The 6,484-nt window shown below is 47.3% G+C and overlaps 1 protein-coding gene across 3 annotated transcripts in view; it reads right to left on the reverse strand.

The window, feature by feature from the left end:
* The window catches only part of MICAL1 (microtubule associated monooxygenase, calponin and LIM domain containing 1), a 47,353-nt gene extending 42,023 nt beyond the window's left edge, over positions 1-5,330 (reverse strand). The window contains exon 1 of one of the 3 annotated variants that reach the window (XM_079982510.1): positions 4,938-5,330. The gene's annotated coding sequence lies outside the window, so the exon portion shown is untranslated. Of the gene's footprint in view, positions 1-3,292; positions 3,443-4,303; positions 4,508-4,937 lie in introns of those variants that run through there. The other 2 variants (XM_079982509.1, XM_079982511.1) reach the window with 2 other exon arrangements.
* Positions 5,331-6,484: the final 1,154 nt, after the last annotated feature.

Genomic DNA, 6,484 nt, shown 5'->3' on the forward strand with positions numbered 1-6,484 from the left:
ATCTTTAAGGATTTCCCATGCAATCAGTGAAAGCATCACACCAACTTAATTTAGCCATAATGTGAAATGTAAAGAAAGCCTTTCAGCATTATCGATGGGACAGTATGTGTTGATAATTGTGGAGGGAGAATAGCCAGGGAGAATGTGTTGATGCTGCAGAAAACATTGGATATATAGGTAACAAAAGGATGCTTTTGCACACACATTGGAAAGCAGTTGAGGAAATGGCAGGGCTTCACTGTAAGTTACTTGCCACTTAAAAAAAAAAGCCTGGATAAGCCCTGCACATTGGATTTGTACAGTGCTGAAGAATAAGGTCTTTCAGACTAATGAAATCACAAGAAGAAGGGTAGAAGTTGCTGGAGGAGCAGGTTGGTCTGTATGTCACAGATTATCCAGTAGGGCAGGCTTAGGATACTTACTGCTTATGCAATCATGCTTTGCATTAGACTTGCAACAGTTAAAAGGGCATGAGCTAAAGGGAAACAAATAGAACATTCTGAACTTTCCTCATCTACCCCTCATACTTTCTGAACCTTTAGGCTTTTCCTCATATTTCCTGTCAGATAATAACTGACAAAAATGTTGAACTTTTGCTGGGTTTCCCTCCCAGTTCATTTAGCGAGCCAATCTGGTCACAACAGAACTGATGCACACAAACCATCATGCTTAACCAGGCTTCCTCAACATCAGCCCTCCAGATTTTTTGGCCTACAACTCCCATGATCCCTAGCTAGCAGGACCAGTGGTCAGGAATGATGGAGATTGTAGTCTCAAAACATCTGGAGGGCTGAGGTTGAGGAAGCCTGTGCTAAACCATAGTTCAGTGTGACATGCACAAACTTGAACTAGCTGCAGCATGATTTGTGTTTGCATGCTTCTCCCCTGCTCCTGCACAGTCAGGAGTAATTCAGAAACATTAGTTTGCCATTTTGTCCATATTAGCAAACTGAGGTTAACATTAACTATGGGTTGTTTAAAACAAGCCACCTTGTTTAGGGAGACATGTGAGCACACATACCGCCTTCCTTCCTTTTTTATTTATTATGTGGAAATGAAGTGCATTCAGTTATATGTTCTCATAATATAAACACAAAAGAAAAATACTTACAAAAAATGTAGCAAGCTTTCAGTGTAAGAACAGAAAGGACAACATCTAGAGTTCAGAACCCACTGAAAACTTCTAGTGCTGCTGGTTCAACTAAAGAACAACCTACAGCTCAATTGAGTAAGCTCAACGACTGAAATCCTGGAAGTCTAGATCTGGAACCAAACTTTTGGATTTTTGCTCTCCTCCAGAGGACACTTTTCACATGCTGTTTACTTCTGCTGTGAAAGACCCTCAAGACCACTCTAATGCTCATTCTGTCCTTAATGAAAAAGCCAGCAACATGGGACAGGCTTGTACAACATGCCTCCCCAGGGAACTGAGCTACACTCTGCATTGTAATGAACAACATCAAGGACTCAACAGACACACTCTTTTCCTTTCGAGTCAGCAAGGAGTTGCACTTAATGTTGCGTTTGCAAAGTAAAGGAAAGACTGGACACTGATTAAAAATCAAGACACGAGGCTTTGACCAGCAAGGCTCTCGGAGAAAGTACGTAAACCACACCCCTCGCTAGGCCATTTTATTAGCAAAAGAATATTTTACACAGTGCTCATAAGAACCAATCATATTTCCTCTGAGCATTTCATCAAACCCCACATGGGGAGAAAGTTAAACTACTAAAACTAATTAAGCACAAATATTTCTGGGGTAAATAAGTTGAGAACTACAAAGGGGTGGTAAATAAGTTGAGAACTACAAAGAAGAGCATCTGGCAACCCCGGAGGTCATAAACAATCGGTACACATGATAAGAAGGATGGCCAGGAGGATAGCAATCAGTATCACCTTCATGTGAGATCTGTTTCCTGGCCCTAAGATTAACATCCTAAGATTAATATACATTAGAGAGCTACTTCAAATAAGCTTGCCCACAATCTTTATGGCCCAGGATGCCTGCCTGGCGAAGCAACTGCTGAGCTGCTGTGTACGTGACATGCGAGGGGAGAGAAATGGGCAGTAGAGTCAAAAGGGCATGAAAAGGACATGAATGTAGGATCTTATGGGATTTAATCAGAAACTATCGTCAATATATCAAACCCAGTCAACACAATGTCTTCATCGTGGACACGATGGCTTGATGTATATTTTATAATTCCTCATGGCAATCCCATCTGATCCCTACACTTAATTGTTTTTTTCCTGCAAGAGAATTAGGCTGCTGTGACAGTTAAGCAATTAGAGGTACAGGTGGTGTGAGTAAGAACTAGAGAGAGCCCTACAGCCATCCCTTTTGTCATCTGCACATCTGCTGCAGCAAAAGACATGCCACCTGGCTGCTAAAAAAGAAAGGGGCCAATCTGGATTACTACTTGGGAGCCAGCAGCATCCGCAATTTGCATTCATATTTCAGCATTGCACTTTATCAGCACACACACACACAAGCAGTTCTCTCTGCTTATTCTGTGGAGGTGGCTTATAGGAGGCCTTACACACCAATCTCCCTTTCATAGTCATGCATCCCTAACCAGCTACAAGTAGGTATACAACACAGAAATAAGTTTTATGATCCTTCTCCCCTTCACCTTCCAACACCTAGGAGAGCAACATTTCCTGTTTTCAGCAAAGCACCTAGTAGATGGAAGATAAGCTTAACTTTCTTTCAGCAATTAAAATTGCCTAAGCCAAGGAGGAAGTAAGCATGAGAACCAGGAAGTGTAAACTCTGTTAGTCAAGGTGCTGCAGTGTTTATCAAGCCTGCCAAGCACACGTAGGTGCTAAAGGGTGCAGATAGCGCATGCACATTATCTGCACAAATTTAGATGTGCCCTAGTTTTATTAAACATAAGGCACCTGCAATGGGGCAAAAGGGGTGGGAGGTCTTGGTTTCGGATGGTCACAAGGCTCAATGAAAGAATAGGGCACTAAGCCCAACAGTTGCATCTTCTCTCATTGTTGGGAAAATTTAAAATTACACTCCTTGTCTCCAAACTGAGGATGAATGAACTTGGTCACAGGGTTGTCGGTAAGATTGCAGGTGCAGGATAGGCAGAAATTCTGCTGGCAACTTTTTCAGGTGTGGAGATGCAGTTAATACCATTTGCCCCGATAGCAAAAGGTGTAGGCAAGATGTTGGCAAGGGTTAATTTGCTGGAGGCAAGTGCTAATTTGTAGAATTAAAAAAAATGTAAGACTTAAGTCAGTTTGAAAGCCACAGTGTGAATTAACAGCCTCGCTGCTAACCCGAGATGCGCAAAGTGCCCATTCTCCACCACCGCCAATGCAGACTCGCACTCTTCGTATTACTTCGGGACTGAAAAAACGAGGAACCGAGCCCTTTCTACCAGTCGTAAAAAGTAAGGCGATACAAAGACGTCATCTTACACAACATACTCAAGCCAGCTGGAGCTCTCAAAGAACCCCTCCCATTCCCTAGGCACGTGGTCTAGAAAGCCGAGCCCGTAATCCAACCAACAGGGATGGTCCAAGGCTCCAAGCCCTCAATCATCCACACCGCAGGATCCAAGAGGATCCCTTGCGAGGTCGCAGAGAATGCTGGGGCGCAGCTCGCAGATCACGCACTTTTATTGGGCGCTTCTATGGCTACCCTTGCCCCGCCCATCAACCATCAGCCCGCAGTCCTACCCGTCCCCTCCCGAGCCCCCAGGGGCTAAGATTCCCCCACACTTTTAATGGGGTACACCCGCGCCCTAATATCTCCTGGTTAGTCTCTGCTGCTTTGGAAGCCAGCGGGGCGGGGACCCCCTCCCCCTCCCAGATCAAAGTTTTAAGCTGCAAGCGGCTCTGTCCTCCCCAAAGCTCCGACCGCAGGGGCGTCCCTCTCTTTTGAGCTCCTGGTCCCACGCGTAAGGTCGCTTCTCAAAGCCGTTTCCCGCATCCTCTACCTTTCGCGCCCACGGCTCAGCGCATACCCAAAGAGGGCCTAGTTATGACTGGCCGCGGAGGGAGGAAGAAGAGAAAAGGGCAGCCGCGCACTCTGTACATGCTCAGAGGGACCCCGGGTTTGCCATTGGCTCTCGCGTTCCAAGGCTGAGCCGCGGCTGCTTGCCACGAACACGCGCGTTTAGACCGACCCGTCGAGCCTTGGCACCCGAGGCGCACGGCAATTCCGTTGTGCCCGCCTTGCCCGGTCGGGTGAGTCAGGCGCGCAGCGATAGCGCCGGTCTCGGGGGCTGCCGAGCACGCAGCCCGGCTGGCGATCGAGGGCGCCCCTCGGCTCCGTCGCCACTTTACCTCCTCCTTCCCGGTTGCGCTCCGCTTCTTCCGCCGCCGGGGCTCCTCGGCTTCTCCCCGCTAGGAGTGGCTTGTGCTTAGGCTGCTGGAAGAGACACCCCTCCCCAGCAGACTGCTCCCCCCCTTCACTGCCTTTCTGGATCGGAAAACGCGGCTCAACTGCTCCCTCGGCTCCGCAGGGCGGAGGAGAGGGGACGGCAGCATCGCGCGCTCGGGCTGCGAGTCTGCCGGAGCCACATAGCCCGGAGGCGGAGCTTCTTGCCCGGGCACTTTAAAAACTTCTTGTGCAACCTGAAGACGACTGCAGCAGCAAGGGAGATAATCCAAAAGCGAGGGTAATACGACCCTTCACTGGCGGTTTTTTTGTGTTTTTTTTTTTTTGGAAAAACAAATAAATGCGCGAATGCTTAGCGTGGGATCCGTTTACAAATGCTGACATAAAGCATAGAGGAGCCTAGGATGTACGATCCAACTATTATTATTTTATTTTATTTTATTTTGCAGTGTAGCCATCACACATGTCGAGTTAAAAGTGAAGCCCTCTTGGCCTCACGTGTTGCCCATGCGCGCTGCTCCCACCGGAAGCGAGTTGCCCCCAAAACGCTCTGCCGGTGCAACGTTTTTTATATCCTACCTTTCTTCCACAGTCCTCAAGCCAGCATGCAAAGGACTCCCAGGAAGCCTCCAGGACAGGCACCGTCGGGATCCCAGATCGGCTTAGCTTCAGCGAGGGTGTTTCATCCTGTCCCCTCCGACTTTATCCGGGACCGGTGGTCTGGGACAGGAAATTCAGCGTCACTTGTGACCAGAGAGCAGGGAGGGGAGAAATTCCTTTAAGCGTTACTTGCCCTTTCCTTAGGGCTGATTCATACATGTGTGGTGGCTGCACAGGAAATGCTATCCTGATCCACTGGATGGGTTGATGACATGCATGAAGTGACATCCCACCTCGATTTCACCACACACCGCCTTTTGCTCGTCTGTGGTGATGCTTGAGAATTGCAGGGCCTGGGTGTTCGCATGTGCTGCGCAATGAAACACATGCATACACAGTGTGTTGGTTGTGTTGCCACAATCAAAAGACAATAGGATATATATGATCATAAGTAGCTTTGAAAAGAAAATAAAGCACCTCTGTTTTCTGTAGTGCAGGGCTGGCTCATGTCATTTTCTGCCTGAGGCAAAGGACATGGTAGTGCCCTCACTGTTCCAGGTACATAAGTCAACAGGACAGCTGAATAATATTTCAACGATGGCAATGGCCTCCACCGGGAGGCAGCAGGCTAACTATGGGGGTGCCATGGTACAGCTGGCCCTGCTGTGGTGCAAAATGCTACAAGAACATTCAGTTCATAACGTTACAACAAGAATAGGCAACCCATTAAATTAACATGCTATTTAAAAATATAGTTGTAGGTTCACCTGCGTCATCTGCCGCTTTCAGCATCAACTTCGTTTGCTGCAAATGCCCCTCTCTTCTCACATCTTCATATTCCTCTTGGTTATCTGCTCGTTCTCTGCCTGAAGGCTACATTTAGATGGTGGTTTCCTGTCTCGCTGATTTAGTGCCCGACCAGAGGCAGAGGGGAAGTACAGCAAGGAGGGATGAGGTACCAACTAGCTTGAAGGTTCCTGTTTTGTTGAATTGTGTCAGCACCTGCAACAATCTTTTAAGCTCCCAATCTGCCATTTGGACTAACAGCACTCGGCACCAGGGGACAGTCTCCTTAGCCCAGTGGCTCTCAGAGGATGTGGCACGCCAACCTGGTGTGGCAGGAGAGGACGGCCAGTGTGGCAGGAAGATTCAAGGACAATCAATATTTTATTTTAGGAATGATTTAGTAGCTATATTCAGTAGCAGTATGATTATGCAGCTGCATTGTTTTATAATTTCTGGATGTCCCATGAACATATTATAAAATTGTTGTATTCTGTGTTCAACTAGGAGTTGTTTCTTTTTGTTTTCCAATAAAAAATTCAGTGCGGCACGAACAAATTTTCATTCCAAAAGTGTGGCCTAGAGAAAAACGTCTGACCACCACTGCCTTAGCCCTTGCTGCTGCCAGGTGTGCCAAATTCAGATTGCAGCACCTGAAAACCCCTCTGGCCAGAAGTACAGGCAGGTCTTCTGTGATTCTTTAGCTGCAATTCCTGCATTGCAGTGGATTGAACTAGATGACC

This window comes from Podarcis cretensis (assembly GCF_951804945.1).
Source record: "Podarcis cretensis genome assembly, chromosome: 6".
In the NCBI taxonomy this organism is placed as follows: Eukaryota; Metazoa; Chordata; class Lepidosauria; order Squamata; family Lacertidae; genus Podarcis; species Podarcis cretensis.